Source organism: Sapajus apella, unplaced genomic scaffold, assembly GCF_009761245.1.
Source record: "Sapajus apella isolate SASKATOON/1434 unplaced genomic scaffold, GSC_monkey_1.0 scaffold86, whole genome shotgun sequence".
NCBI classification, from domain to species: domain Eukaryota; kingdom Metazoa; phylum Chordata; class Mammalia; order Primates; family Cebidae; genus Sapajus; species Sapajus apella.
The window spans coordinates 6,018,944-6,035,649 of NW_022437026.1; the positions used below are offsets into that span (position 1 = coordinate 6,018,944).

Here is a 16,706-nt window from a genome sequence, read left to right on the forward strand (position 1 = left end):
AACTAAGTAAGCTCTGGCAATAGACTGCACATGAAAAATCTGTACGATATCTTCTTACACTGCTGAAGGTCCACATCTTTAGCTTTGAATGGTTTCAACATAAGTCAATATAGTTCTTCTGAGACTACACACACATGAAATGTGAGCTGTGGCTGAATGGATGGAACAGGCGATGCTGAGGACTCAGGAGATGGGGAAAGACTTTTCACTTTCATTGTTTGATTTCCTCTAGAAGCCTTAGGCGTTGATTCGTAAGAAATAACAGTTTCTTCCTGTTCGTCAGCATTGTTCTTTGCATTTTCTTCAAGATGGTCTTCTGGTTTGTAATTTGTGATTTGTGTTTCTTGTACGTAACATCCTAAGGCATTTTTTTTCTTTGTTTCTTTCTTTATCTGTCATTTCCACAGAATTTACTCCATTTGGCTCAGGTTCAAAAAGCATTTGATATGAAATATTTTCAGTTTTTTTTAACTCTTTGCCAAAGTCCACATTTTGGGGTTCATCTTCTTTTAGTTGAACAATTTCTGCTGCAGGAGTTTCACGGTCTGACTTTACATCATTTTCTCTAATGACAGTGTCCAGTTCCTTAATGTTATCATCCCTCCTTTGAATCTGAGAAGTCCTAAATGGATTATCCGTTAAATTTGAAGGGCTTTGTAAGGGTGATGGGTCTGAAGCACCGATAACATTTAATCCTTTTTTCTTTTCCCTCAGGCACGCTTCTTGCTGTCTTCTCATTCTTTCCATCCGCTCTTCCACAGTCATCCTAGGTCGAGTACTTTCAGCAAACAGAGCTGCTCCACTGCACTTCTTGGTCTGTCCGTTCTTAGATTCACCATCTTCTTAGTTTTCCTCAAGGTTACCTATGAAGCTGCTGTCGAAGATTCGGGTGTTGTGATTTTGTTCTTGGAGGGACTACTCCAACAGGAAAATGGGAACCTTTAACAACTGAAGTTTCTATCTCTGAAACAGGTTCTGATTTTTCTTCCCCATTAGATTCATCAACTTCTGCCACTGTTGTTAACTCTGGTTCACTCTTGCAGAGTCTATAATCTGGACCCTTATTTTTGTACTTAACTGTTGAGAAAGGCTTTGATCCTATCATACCTATTTCTGTAGTACCTCTTTGCTGCTTGTGTTTACTCAGTCCTTCCATGACATCTTGAATTAGTCAAAATTCTTTCTGAGTCTGTGCTCGCTGAATTCCTGCTGCTTCCGGCTGAACTTCACCAAGGTGTTCTAGCTGCCCTTGTATCTGCTTCCTGGTAATAGTCACTTTGTATTCTAACTTACCATATTCTCTCCATGCTCGTTCCAATTCGGCAGTGGCTCTAGAAAGTTCTCGACATGTACTAAGCAGTCCATTTTGTAAACTGTCCCTTTGTAACACCATCTGAGTGGCTGCTGGGTTATCTGCATGCATTTCTATCTCTTGGCTGGCTGATAGCAAAGCTTGCTCAAACGTGTATTTCTCCTTGTGGAGCCGCTGAAGTTTCTCTTCCAGAGCATGCACCATTTTATCTTGCTCACATAATCGGCTTAACTTGGCATCAATATCTACTTCTTCAGGTCTGTATTTGTATAATGTGCCTCTACCTTCATCTTGTCATAGTGTTTTCCCTTGGGGGCTCTGGGGACTAACAGACTGTAAAGTCAGTCCAGCTGGCACTGACCTTCTGTCAGGCACATAGACATGCTTAGGGTGGTGGGCACTGTGTCTGTGGTCTATTGTCACATCTCCTCTCTGAACTGGTGAAGATACTTCCGGTCTGTAAGTTCGTTGCGGGGAGTATCCCTGATAAGCAGCTATTGACCGGTGGGAAGGTGATGTGGGAACAGAGTGCATTGTCTGGTCAGAAGTATGAACCATGGTTTTGGGATTACTCAAAGAACTGTGTCGAGGGAGGGTGCTCTGTTTGTTATAACACGGATGCTGCTGCCACTTGTAGACCTGCCACATTGTGTCATCTCTCATGGACCTCCGTTTCCCTTCCGCTCCAGGTCCTAAGGTCTTGTCATGAGTGGAAGGGGTTACACTGCAGATACTTTCAGGCCTTGTCTTGCTGTTTCTTGGAAGTGTTCTATAACCTTCAGGGTAGCGGGCCATAATTTGGGCTCTGTGGCTTGGCATATTTCTTGGTAATGTTTGGTAAGAAATTACTCTTCTGGTTTCTTCTTCATGACTCCTCTGCTTCTGGATTTTAATCCACTGTTCCAATTGCTGCATTGAATTTGTTCTCTGTATGACTCGATCAGCCTCTGTGTATAAGGGCCCTGTATTGGAGTGATTTCCACCTCTAAGATCTGCCAGGCTAACATTGACTATTTTGTTCTCAGAACTGTTTAAATTGACTGGTCTGTGGTGTGCAGTTTGAGCAGGGCAGGCTGACCCACTCTCATACTCAGAAGGCAGAGAATTCAACTTTACACTATTAATTTTTGTTAAGGGTCTATCTTGACCATCCTTCTGAAATCTGTATTTTTCAGCTTCTAATGCCTTTTTTTCTTCAATTTTGCTCATTTCCTTGTTTTTTTTGATTGTTTTGGATCTCTGGTTTAATTAGCACTCTATGGTTGGGAATGTTATTGGTTTCTTTAGTTGGTGCATTTTCAGATGTAATCTTGTCCACTCTTTTCACAGGTTCTGTCTATACTAGGGCAGCCTCTAACATGGCTTTCATCCACAACTCCATTTCCTTTCCTGTATCAGTGCAGAAATAATAGGTCCGCATGTTTCGATGGGCTGCCTTAAAAGCGTATTTGCGATCAATGTGATCTTCAGGGGTAAGCAAAGCTATCTGAAAACTAGGTAACAGTATGCTTCCCAGGATACCCTCTTCTTCCTCAGCTCTATAACAAAAGAGGCTAAGGTCAGAAAGCACAAACCAGCGTTTCCTCCACAATTTCATGCCAGTACTGTCCTGTTTATAAAGCCAACCTCGTCTGACCACTGGTGCATTAGGATTCTTTTTAATTGAATTTGACCTCTTTCCAAAATTATGAACTTTTTTTGAAGCTCTTGAAGTTCTGCCTGCAGGGCTCATTGGACGCACTGCGTAATCTGAAGTCACATTATAGTCAGAGGCTTCATTTATCATACTCATAGGTCGTTCCTTCTTTTCTTCAGATGCCATGGTTGCAACAGTCTGTTCATTCACCACAAAAATGCAGTTGTCCTGTGATGGTTGTCCCGTGACTGGATGTTAGCAGGTCACTTTCCTTTCATTATGGTTTATATAGTATCTCGCACCTTCAAAGGTACATGCTTCTTCCCAGCCAGTAGGCAAATCTGTGCTCTGCCGCCGGTGTCCCGTGGCCACGGCCTCGCCGGTGACGCGCGCAGCCAGGTGGTGCTCTTGGCCTCCTCGTTGGTGAAGAAGACTCGGCCGCCCCTGGTGATCCCGTAAGTCCAGGACCGGGACAGGGAGGAGATCCACTCCAGGTTCAGATCCGCCGCCATGTCTGATCCCCAGCCGCCGCCGCCGCCTTCTCCTGCTGCCGAGGGAGGAGGGAGTGAGCGAGCGAAGAAAGCGAAGGGAGAGCGGGCCCTATCCCCCCGCGCGCGCCCTACCCCCCCCGCGCGCGCCCCCCCCCCCCCCCCCCCCCCCCCCCCCCCCCGCGCGCCCCCGCGCTCGCCCTACCCCTCGCGCGGGCCCTACCCCTCGCGCGGGCCCTATCCCCTCCCGGGCCCTATCCCCTCGGGCGGCGCCCGCTCCCGCAGCCCCGGCAGGATCTGGCCCGGCCCGGGTTGCCGCCCCTCCGCATCCCCGCGGCCTCCGGACTGTTGCCCGCCCCGCGCTCGGGGATGGGGCTTTTTTTTTTTTTTTTTTTTTGAGATGGAGTCTCGCTCTGTAGCCCAGGCTGGAGTGCAGTGGCTCACTGTAACCTCTGCCTCCCGGGTCCCGGTTCAAGCAATTCTCCTGTCTCAGCCAGCCGAGTAGCTGGGATTACAGGCACATGGCACCACGTGTTTGTATGTTTAGTAGAGACTGGGTTTCACCACGTTGGCCAGGTTGGTCTTGAACTCCTTACCTCGTGATCCCCCTGCCTCGGCCTCCCAAAGTGCTGGGATTACAGGTGTGAGTCCAGCGAGTTACATGTTTTTTAAAGGACACATATATGTGAGGTTCAGATTTGATTTGATAGTGTTTTAGGATAATTACTTCTTGTGGCAACAGGTAGGGAAAAGATTGGAAACAGGAAACGGTATGAAACACTGAGTCTCTTGACTAAGGCAGGGGTGGGTAAGGAGAAGACATGCTGGAATCTGTTGTAGTGGAACAGTTGAGAGTTTGGGCCCACGTCTCAGCTCAGTCACCAATAGCAAGTTCCTTACCCTCTCTGAAGCTCAGTTTCCTCATTATAAAATGATGGAGATGATAATATCTTCTGTAGGCCAGTGTTGAGAGGATTAAATGAGATAGCGTGTGTAAAGTATTTAGCGTGCTGCCTGGAGCAGAGGAGTGTTCAATACGCATTAGCCATTACGATCCATTTATTATTAATAATTATCGGAGGGTGTGGCACACTAGGCTGAAATCTGACAGGAGCTAGTGTGGGAGCTCTGCCTTTAACTTCAACATCAGATGACCAAGGACAGGGTGGAAGGAATCTGGCAGATGTACATGAGGATGACGCAAGGGTCTTGGGTGACTGCAGTCTGTGGGGAATTGACAACGGATGGGGCTGCTCCAAAGGCTTTTGTGCTCCTGGGACAATTCGGTAGGAAGGGGCAGTATCTCCGGGAGGGAGTTACTGGTCTGTCTGTGACCGTGTCTCTGAATGCGGGACTGTGCTTTGTTCAGGTGCCACATGGACAATCTAGTTTAGCAGTCTCTAATTTTTCAAAGCTAATGCCCCCTTTGAGAAAATTCGTTGTGAACTATGGACTCTCTCTTCAGAAAAACATACATGTGAACCTATGTGCAAGATTTGCTTACAGTTTCAGAGGTCTTTTTTTTGTTTTTTGTTTTTTTTTTCATCCCAGATTAAGCTTTCCTGAACCAGACAGTATTGATTAGAAGGAGGCAGGGTAATGTCTTCTCAGTCTCTGTTGTCTCACTTTAAGCTCCAATTATATGGAACTGTAGGTAATTCAGTGAAAGTCCAGGCTCCCTTTTACCTTAGGCCTTTTTGCAGGTATTATTCCCTCTCCTCCCACTTCTTCACCAGGCCAACTACAAAGTGTTCCCCTGGCCTTAGACATCACCTCCCTTGGGAAACCGCCTGTGACCCCAGAGGAGTCGGGCAGGTGGTTCCTCTATGCGCTCTCAGGGGCCATTTTATAGCCCTAGTCTCAACATCTCTTGCAATTGTCAGCTCACTTGCTTCTTTTCGTCATGTGGCTGTGAGCTGGAGGGCAGGGCCTGGGGTTTGCTGCTTTTTCTCAAGCGTCTGGCACTACCCCTAGAACATGGCAGGCACTCAACAAACGGTTGCAGAGCAAATGAAAGATTGGCAGGCCTGGAGATATAGCTTGAAAGGCTTGTTAGGCCTATGGATAGAGAAAAGATGATGATGCCTTCCTGAGGAGGAGGGAGTAGATTAGTGTCACAGGAGGGCAGAACTGAGACCAACAGATAAAGATTAAGGAGGCAGATTTTGACTTATGTAGGAGCAAGGGGAGAGCTTACGAAAGGCCTCACAGCTTCAGGTTTCCTACAGAAAAATAGGCTGCTTAGCATGGTGGTGAGTTCCCCATCAATGGTAGTCACCAAGCACAGCATGTCTGAGCACCTGTCCTCGTATGCTAAATATGAACTTTTGATGTCCTTAGTCATACTTTTGTGTTCATATGAAGAAAATTAATACAAATTTACTTTGTTTTAAAATATTAGTATTCACTATTTTTTTACAAAGTTATAAATTAAAAATTATGTTATAAATTAAAAAATTTAATGAGATGTGCGTAAAGCAGTTAGCATGGTACTTGGTGCAAAGAAGTGTTGAAAGAATCATGGTCTTTCTTTAAGCTTTTAAGTTCAGCTTTCAAATCTTATTATTTTATCTATAAGCCTGACAACTTTTGACAAGAAAGAGGATTTTTAAAATTTAATAAATTAAATGCCATTAAACATTGTGAACTGTATTTATAAATTTAATACATTAAATATCTTTTCTTAAGAACTTCAGTGATCTGACTTTAAATTGATCAATTCTTAAGTTCTCTTAAATGTTTCGAAAGTGTTCATAAAGTCAGTAAAAAATTTCACCATCAAGTCACCAATTTAATTACTCAATGACACATTTAAAAATTGCCATCACAAGATTAATCTGTAAGATGCCAATTTTTCTTATATACAAGTACTTAGAAATAGTAAATATACACAGAATCTTTGGCAAGTACTATGTATTTGATTCCCTTAGTATCTTTACTTTATCCATACATCAGGATGTATGAGTTAAAGATACAATGTATTCTAAAGAAGTAATATTTTTAGATACAATTTTATTCCCATTTTTTCACATTTTTTCTGTTTTTTCTTTTCATGATAACAGCCTACCGTTATTAAATAAATAATTATGCATTCCAAACATTTTGAAGGTTTCCTTGCCAAGAAAATTTTGGAAGATCGCCTTCTCAGCTGACTGAGGCTACTGATAGCAAAGACATGTGGGTTGGCAGACAGCATTGTGAGATCTGGAAGGCAGGACATCCAGGGAATTTGTGCCAGCCATTCTAACATGCAGGCTGGGTCCATTTCTATGGCCACTATGTCAAGAACTACGAAAGTAAAAAGGGAGATGATCACATAATTCCTGGTGTGTTACCTAATATTAAGTTAGCCTTGAATGGGTTCACTCCATCTGATCTCTTTCCATCCATCTTACCTCTTAGGTCTACACTTCTTTCAGATATGAAAATAATACTTTATTGAATGTTGGGCTCTTCTGGTTCTCACTTCACTTTGTAGGCACAGCTTACAAATTAATCTAAAAAGTTACCAAAGGCATTTTCCAAAATTGAGAGGGAGATGAGACTAGATCATCCCTTTGTTTTCTTTGATTTCTTGATTCTGTGTTTTGGGTATACCAGAGAAGGCTATGGCCCCTGTGACTCACAAGAGAGCCAGTGATGGAGAGGGGACCCAGTTTAAGAAGAGAAGGCCTATTCAGACATATGGACCTTAAGTTCAGTAGCACAGTGTTGAGATAGTGATACCACTGAAATAAGGGGGGATTTGGGGGAGGTCATCCGTCTTCAGGGTGAAGCAACAGCTCACAATACAAAGAGGATCTCTAAGAATAGTAGTGAGGAGTAGTGAGGAGGAGGACAGCACTCGTGGTAAGAGGTTGGAAGTGCGGGGAAAGAGGAAGTGTGGAGGGAGTGCTCCCACACACCGCTTGTAAGCATGGAGACTGGCATGGCTCCAGAAGCAACTTGCCCACGTGTAGGAAAACCCCACACTCCTCAGAACCCAAACTAACTACAGCTCTTTTTAAGGCACTAATTCTTTTTTAGGACAATATCTTTACTTAAGGAATAGTATAGAATATAAGCCAGTATTAATGTGAAAAATATCTTAATAATTATCACGGTGAAACACTAGGAAAATTTAAATGTCCAACAGTTGGGGACGCTTTGCTCATCTCTTGAACTGAATATTGTATAGCCACTCAAATAATATTCTGAAACAATCTCTTTCAAAAAATTAATAAAACTGGAAAAGACATATATGGAATATTAAATTTATACAAAGATGCAAGATGTAAAGACCGCATATACAATGTTGTCTTGTTATGAGTGCTTTTATATACTTTATATATAAAATATTTTAAAGTATACTTTTTATAAATATACTTCTAGTCAATCATCCCCTCCCCTGAATGCCATCAGTGATCCTGAGGACATGACCTCACAGATGATCTCAAAGTAGCCGCTCCATGCCCACCTCACTTGCCAGCATCCCCCATGAGCCCTGAGCCCCTGGTCATATATTTTAAAGTGTTTTATATATTTTAAAAATATATTTTCCAAGTTAAAGAAGTATCTATTATTTTTGTAAAATTGAAAGAGAAACAAAACCAAAAATCTTTTAAAAACATCTTTTGCCCTTCTAATATCATTTGGACAGGCAACACTCTAAAATAAGAACCAAAATGGATGGGTGTGGTGGCTCACGCCTGTAATCCCAGCACTTTGGGAGGCCTAGGCAGGCGGATCAGGGGCCAAGGTCAGGAGTTTGAGACCAGCCTGGCCAACATGGTGAAACGCTGTCTCTACTAAAAATACAAAAATTAGCCAGGTGTGGCAGCAGGTGCCTATAATCCCAGATCTTTGGGAGGCCTAGGCAGGCGGATCACGGGCCGAGGTCAGGAGTTTGAGACCAGCCTGGCCAACATGGTGAAACCCCTTCTCTACTAAAAATACAAAAATTAGCCAGGTGTGGCAGCAGGTGCCTGTAATCTCAGCTACTTGGGAGGCTGAGGCAGGAGAATCACTTGAACACGGGAGGTGGAGGTTGCAATGAGCTGAGATTGCACCACTGCACTCCAGTTTGGGCGATACAGTGAGACTCCATCTCAAAAAAAAAAAAAAAAAAAGCAAAACAAAAATGTGTAAGATCCGGATGAACACAATAAGAAAGAAACTAGCGGATGTGTGGAACACTGTCAAAGCTCATGTCACATGGAAGTTGAGCAGAAATAGAAAATAGGCCACTGACTTTGTCTAAAAAGTTACAATAAATTATAATAACCAAGAGTTATTGAAACACATATGTGCCCTAGGCATTGGGTTAAACATTATCTCATTCAGTTCTTTTAAAACATAAGTCTTCTAAGAGAAATATGATCACTAGCTCCATCCCACCCGTGAAGTAGCCAGGGCACTGAGGAATCCAATTATTTGCCGAGGGTTACACGGTGTAGTGCACGCCCACCATTCAAACGTGGAGTCGTAACCACAGTGTGCTATTGCCTTGTTGCATAGGAATTTGATTCTGAAAGGGAGAAAACCACTGAATGTTGGTTGAAAGGGAGAGTAGAGTTAAGGGCTGGGTTTATTTTGTCCTTCTAATATTGTGGCATTTGGACATATTTAAAGGCAGTAGAAGAGGAATTTGCAAAGAGGGAGAACTAAAAGACGGATGTTAGGAAGAGTGTTTCTTCAGCATCGAGATGGCTGGGGCTCAGGAAGCAGAGGGGGCTGCTGGCAGGTGAGGTGGGCATGGGGCGGCTCCTTTGAGATCATCTGTGAGGCAGTGTCCTCAGAATCGCTGATGTCTTGCAGGGGAGGGGAGGATCGACTAGAAGTGTGGTGTTCTTGACATTTTGTTAAAGTGAGTGTCGGGGTGGGGGCTGACAGACAAAGCATGCTGAGGACACCTGGACGAGAAACCCTGAGGAGTAAGCCAAGCCCGGGGGCCAGGCTGCTGAGGGCAGGTTTACCAGCCAGGCCGGCTCAGCTGGCAGACCCTGTCCACGAGAGCTCTGTGGTCTGGAAGCAGGGGCCAAGAGAGAGGATTGGTGGCGGTGGTGGAGAAGTTCCAGAATCTGAAGAGCTGTCCTGAATGGCCAATGCTGGATGGATGCCCAGAGGAGGCAAGAGTGGCTGGGGCCTGGGGTAGTCCAATGATGAAAATTTTAGGGGAGCAAGGGCTGTTGGAGGCATTTTGTGATTCGAAGAGATGAGAGGCAGGGAGGTGATGGTGAGAGAAGAAGCAGAAATTTGGAGATGTTACAGCTGCAGTCAGTCCCACTTGGTGTTCAAGAACTTAGTGGCAGTTTGTCTGAAGGGGAACAGTCATGTCAGGGTTTCTCATGCGCCATCAGAATGAATGTTATGAACCCTGAGGATGATAGCAGAGTGCAGGGCATAAAAAAGATACAGCCTGACCCAGGCACTAATGCAGCTCATGTGAATCTTGCAAAGGGGTTGAGAGGGATGTGGAGAGAATGGGCTGGGAGCAGAGGGCAGGACCAGGAGAGATGGTGGTTTGGACAGATGGCAGGATCGTCAGTTGCTGAAGATATGAAGATAAGGGGGAATAAGCTCAGGGAAGTTGTGGGGATCACATAGGATCAAGGAGAAGGATGGCCCTTCGTTTCTTTTCCCCTGTTAGCATGGGGAGTGGCAGAGATGAAATAAGATTTGTTGCCCGTTTTGTGCGTCATACCCAAGATGCTCCATCAACATTAACTCTAATTTTAACTTTCATATTAACTGTAGACACATTTTAGAGATGAAGACATTGAGACTTGGAGAGAGGTAATTTGTCCAGGCCCACACGGTTTGTATGTGATAGGGTAAGGATTCAACCCTGACTTTTTAGCACTAAAGCCTATCATGTTTTCAGTCGTAAACCTTGGTGACGCCCCCTCAACAGGAGAGGCTGGAAGCTTCCTCAGAGGCCAAGACTCCGTTCCTGCTCCAGGTGCACAACATAGCTTCCCTGAGGAGGGAGAGAGGCACAAGGCGAAGGTGACCCATGGGTCTCACGGGCTCAGGGCTGAGGACGTGGAAAGGAGGGCCAAGTTGAGAAGGCCCACAGTTCTCACAGAGGCTGTCATTTCATGGTAGTCAGTACCGACCCAACGCTTCCGTCTCAGGAGAGGCTGAGGGCATCACACGAAGCTAATGCAGCATTACCTGGTTGGTCAGCTTGCCATGAGGCTGGTGGAGGGAGCACTGAGTGATCTCATCCTATATTCTGCTTCCTTTTCTTCCCTGCATGACTTGCGGAGCACTGAGGGGTCCCTAAAGATGACGAATTACTGAGGCATTTCAGCACCTTGGCTCTGTCTCTCTTCCCCTCCGGAGAGGAGCTGTCATAAACAGGGATACCAAGCGGTGTCTGGAGATGAAGAAGGACCCTTTGGGTAGCCACGTGCTTGTGCTCCAGACCTGTACCACGCAAGTGTGGGAAATCCAGCACACCATCAGAGACTGGGGTCGGACTAACAGCCAGTGATCCTCAGACAGCGCTGGATCTAGGACATTAGTTCTTGCAAGTGGAATGGCTTCTACTCCCAACTCCTTTCTCAGTGAGAAAGAAAGTGTGTGTGTGTGTGTGTGTGTGTGTGTGTGTTTATGGTGACTTCAGGTGGGGCCTGTGCGTGTGCTGGGGTGTCTCTGTTGGAGAGAGGAGAGGAAACTCTGCTGCCTCGTCCCCAGCTTCCCTGGGAAGGTCGTGATATACATCTAATGCCATTCTTGGAAACTCCTTGAAATAACCAGCAGCTTTTGGCTGTTACGTGGGGAGAGAACGAGGAGGATGGAAGTTTATCTTTGACTTCTGCCCACACTGTTTAGCCTTCCTTCCCAACAGCTACCGTCGCCATCTGCCCCACACCTCCTCCCCAGCTCGTCTGCTCGGGGACTCCCCAGGCTGCTCAGGGCCATTCCACGTGAGAGGCTGGGTCCTCCTCAGGCCAGCGGCGTGACAGCTCTCCAGGTGGCACTAATTCTCCCTCCTGCCTGGGCTGTCCTGAGAGATGCAGCAAATAGACAAGTAACTTTTAAAAATTCATCCATTCACCCTCCCATGGCAGTTTTATTTGGATTATCAATCTCTCCCACACCAAAGAGATTCTGGAGGCTGAAGGGAGGAGAGAAGGCACTTCGACTCATCACAGCTGTCCAGGGGACAGGGTGTTGAGAAGGGTAAGAAGATCCAAGGCCATCGGAGCCTTTCTCTTAGTAGGTCATAACATTTAATGACTTAATTACCTATTTCTTCCTCCTACTCTTGCAAGTTATGGAGAAGATGAGGCCTGAATCACAGAGGTGTCGCTTGTTGGGGGCAAGGAAGAGATTGCAGGGAAAATCTTAAAACCAGGGATTCTATGGCTGTCCACCGGATAAATATTTTCTGCTAGTTGGTGAGTTGGGAAGATCTATCTGAGCCTGGCAATTTTTGGCAAGGTCTTGGAGGCTGGTGGGACTGGGCACCATGGTGGCAGAGGGGGTAGGATGGCCCTGTGTGTGTGTGTGTGTGTGTGTGTGTTGTGTTGTGTTGTGTTGTGGGATTACCCTTCAAGTATATGATCCCAGAACCCCTCCTTCAGAGGGTCACTTTTTTCTTTTAATCCCATATCAGCGCTGCCCGGGAATGACTTTGGGAATCATTAAGTTTTGCATTAGACAAGCAGGACAGTGATACTTTGGTACAGAATTTAATCAATTAAAACTTTAGAAAATGACCTTTTAAAAGTGTACAGTTTATAAATATACAGCCTTACTAAAGTTTCCCTGTGAGCACTGCCATATCAAGACTAAAATTACTGCAGATAAGATTTTATGATGAAAAAATCAAGGGGCAAGATGAGTGTTAAGCAGATGTGTAACTTCTAGCTTCTGCCTGGCAAATTGAAGGGAAAATGCAATTCACAGGAAAGTTTGGAAAAAGTATGTACTCAATGGAAAGTTGGGTAAAAGACACACTATCCTTAAACATATGAAAAGATATTTAACCTCATTCATATTTAGAGAAATACAAATTAAAACTGTATTGAGATACTTTTCACTTAAATTGGTGAAAATTAAAAAGTAGATCAGCACATGCTTTTGGGAACAGGCAATCTTATACATTAATGGTAAGGATGCAAACTGGGGATATTTAGCAATATCTAAAGATACTGTATGCACATTTTCTATTTGTGCCGGTAATTCCACCTCTAGAGATTTACCTCCAGAAATAAGAAAATACTTACACATAAGGTAATTCTGTGCAGTATTCGTTGTAACTGAAAAATGTTTGAAAAAAAAAAAAAAACCTATGTAGCTGAAGTACTATGCAGCTATGATAAAGAACAAAGACTGTCCCTTGGAACTGATATGGGGTAATTTCCAGTATCTTTTGTTAAGTGGAAAAAGAAAAATAGTATCTACACTGTGTACCTTTTAGGTAAGAAATAAGGGAAAAAATATTCCTGTAGATGTTCATTTCTGCAAAGTAAAACATGAGAAGAATAAAAGAGAAAATAATTAGATTGGTTATGATGGGTGGTGGTGGAAATAGGGCAGAAAAAACTGGGAATAGAAGGGGTGTGGGAGAGTGACATTTCTCTAACCATATATTTGCTATAGTTTTGACTTCTAGAACCATAATATATTTCGAATGCTTAAAATATAAATATATAAAATCAATAAAGATAGAAACCCAAAATGGAGTATACACAAAAATAAGTGAACCTAATTATATTTCTATCTTATAAATGAACTCATACGTACTCACTCATGCACACACTTTGGTCACACTCAGCATGCAGCATGAAGATCTTGTTTCTAAATATTTTCCAGTAAAAGGAATTATGAGTCTTTGGAGAAATAGCTAATTTTAGGGCTGGGGCTGGGATATCTTTCTATTTTAGAAAGTTATAAACTGCTCAAAAAATTATGGGGACATGTCACAAACCACAATGACCAGTCTGAGGGGCTTCCACTGACCAAATCTGGGACATTTGAATATTAAAATAAATAACGGTAATTTTAACTGAGTGATTAACATTCACATCACCAGTTGTCAGACAAACAGATATCATGGGCCTCCTGATATAATGCAAGAAGAACACAATATCACTTCTATGGTTTTCCTGCCAAAATACGGAACCGGAACCTATAATCTTGAGGAAACATCAATCAAACCCAAATTGAGGAACATTCTTCAAAAGAAATGGTCTGTATGCTTCAAAAATGTCAACTCGGGAAGACAAAGAAAGACGGAGGAAGTGTTCCAGATTAAAGGAGACTAAGGGTACAACAAAACGTCCTGCGTGATCCCAGATCAGATCCCGGACCTGAGGGCTGTTTCCCACTTTGATTGTAAAGGACAGCAGTAGACAATAGGTGAAAGTCGAATAAGGTTTGTTGGTTAGATAATAGTATTGTATCCTGATTTTGATCATTGCCCTCTGGGTATATAAGAGAATGTTCTCTATTTTACAAAATAATCACTGGATGCAGTTGGAGATGAGATTTTATATGCAGATGAGATTTTATATAGATAGATGATTGATGGATGGATGCATGGATGGATGGATGGATGGAGCAGTAGGCAGATTCCATGTAGGAGTGGATGGATGGAGATAGATAGATAGACTAAAAATAGATAGAGGGATAGACAGACAGATGGGACTGGGAATGATAAAGCCAATGTGGAAAAGTGAATCTGGATGAACAGTAAAGGGTTTATAAGAATTCTCTGTATTATGTTTGCAGCTTTTCTGTACATCTCAAATTGTTTAAAAATAAAAAAAATTAAATTCAAAGACTGCTTATCTAGATAGACATTAAAAACCTCTCCCCATTGAACTGCAATGATAAGCAATAGCAGCTTAATTCAAGTTTGGTATACTTTATTTGAGGGAAATCTGTGGTTCTCTCACACTTACAGTGAGGATGACAGAAAGCTCTTTAGGCTTCCCAGCTTCCCAGAGGTCCCGAGCTTCCGCCAGCAGCTCTGTTCTCCAGGGTAGCCTGTTAGTTATGACAACGAAAGTATTGATTTGCTTCCTTGGCCCTAAAACAACCTATTCATTCCTTGTCCAAAGATCTACATGGAAGTCTGCTTACCTGGTCACTGTCTGCTTCTAGCCTCCCTTGGCCAGGACATGTGAAGGTTGTCTCAGTGCCTGTCTTCAGTCCACTCAGGAAACTGTTCCCTTGGCAACCAAGTTAATTATTTACTGATGCCTCTCTCTCTGATTTTTGGAGAGAACATTGGAGCTCTACTATAAGTCAGCGTTACCTTATAAACAACAGTAAATATGATGAGTAAAGTGGTCGATGACCCTGGAGTATGAAAAGTCACCAAAACTCCAACAGAGAAGTCTGTGTTTGATTCCAGGAGTTGGATCTCTGTCATCCTTTCCTCCTCTTTGGCTCAGAGAGTGAAAAATCCCTGGGGGCATCTTGCAAATGGCCATTTTCTCCCCATCCTACATTACCTCTCAATTTCCAGATGACCATACCCAATTTGTCCCCTCATGGGAATAAGCCACGCTACAGCAGCCTTAAAGAACGACAGTTTTCTGTTACAAAATGTTCCTCTCTTGTTGACCCTAAAGTAACAGGCTTGTTTCTCTTGTCATTCCACCTGTCCAAAACTAAAATTACAAGGCAGCCTTGATTGTCTTCCTCCCCACAATGTCAAACTTCAAACAGAAATCCCAGGACTGCAGCTTGGATCTGTCCTGCTCTTTATCGGAGCCACTACTTCCCCAGGATTCTGACACTTTTCCAAAAGGAGCGGGGCCTGGAGACTCAGGGGTCACTGCCATCATGTGCCTGCTTGTTCCTCTTCTCTAGCCCCTAAGCATCACCCACATGAGGCTTGAGCATCCCAACTCTCTCTTCAGAGGGAGCAGCTTTCTCATCTGCATAAGACCTAAAGGATACAGAGCTGGGAGCCATGCCGTAATGCATTGACATTTCTAGAATTTTAAAGTTAATCTCTTACAGAATTCCCTTATTTTACTTGCAATACATTTTAACAATAGGAAATGTGCTTTTAGGTAATTTTCCAAATTTAAAGAAATCTGTGAAGTCCGTTTATAGAGAATAATGAAATAGAGCGAGGTCTGTATAATGTCATGGTGAGTTAATTATCACTAGGATTGAAGGGTAAAATCAACTGGTTATGACTAAGTCATCATTTTAACAAACACAATTTTCTCCCATAAACATTTTAACAAATGTGGTTTCAAGGAGAAATATGTCTCAAGATTCCAAATCTACCATCTTTTTGGAACTATAAAAACCAAATCTGTCAATATCACCAGAAGGCTGTTTGGTTTCCGAAGCAAAAAAAAAAAAAAAAAACCTAGGAAGAAACTCAACTTTATGTAACAAAATAAATAGGTACAGTTTTAACTTGAACTAATGAAACCAGACAGGTCAACATTCCCTAATGTTGATATTTTCCTTCTCTCTCTTTCAAGTCATAAAGGCTAAGTCAGGACTTGTCCTTTCCAAGTAAGCTGTCAACCTTCTTTCAATCTTTGAAGGCTCTTCATTGACTTAAGTGAGGCTGTTGCTTCTGCTTCCAGGACATTTTCTAGCTGAGGCTACACTGAAGAAGATGGGCTTGTGCTTTACTGTTGCCACAGGTGCTGTGTGCTGGGGCCCCCACGTCCCAGCTATTCCCCCCTCATCAGGCTCTCTACTCCGCTTTCCAGAGAGCCTGCTTGTGGGCCTGCCTGATGGGTCTGGAGTAGATCTTGACCAGGTTTTCCATATGGGAATCCCTTCCTAGCATTGCTCAGGAAATGCCAGTTTTCCAAATCCCAAATTCAAAGGAAAATCAGTTGAAAATGGGGAAAACAGAAAAGAACTTTAAAATTCTCTTGTGAGAATTAAAGTTTTGCAAATGACATGGCACTGTTGCTGGTTTGATGAAGCCATTGATGTCCAGTGGAATGCAGGAGCAGAAAACAGAGACACAGTCCAAGATTAAGGTTGATATTTTCAAAACCCAGGACAGGAGTGCAAAGAAAAAAAAAAGCAGTCACGATCTAATCAGTTTATCATCCTTAGAGGTAGCAACAGCCATGTTATAAATGTGGGTTTGTGATTTGTCTGCCTGTAATGTTGAGTAATTATTGCAAATAAAATACATATTAGTACCTTTTTATATGTGGTATATTTTATGCAAATATTCGTTCAAATCTTATGAATGGTGTTTTAAGAAATATCAGGTTTTGGAAGCAAATATACTCTTAAGCTGCCAGTTTCAACCTGTGATTCAAGCTAGTGCTGCTAGCCT

General features: G+C 43.3%; 3 pseudogenes; 1 reads left to right on the forward strand and 2 right to left on the reverse strand.

Moving 5' to 3' along the window:
- LOC116534247 overlaps positions 1–11,717 on the forward strand; it is a 42,883-nt pseudogene extending 31,166 nt beyond the window's left edge.
- Positions 46–1,781, reverse strand: LOC116534246 (annotated as a pseudogene).
- Positions 1,920–3,460, reverse strand: LOC116534248 (annotated as a pseudogene).
- Positions 11,718–16,706: the final 4,989 nt, after the last annotated feature.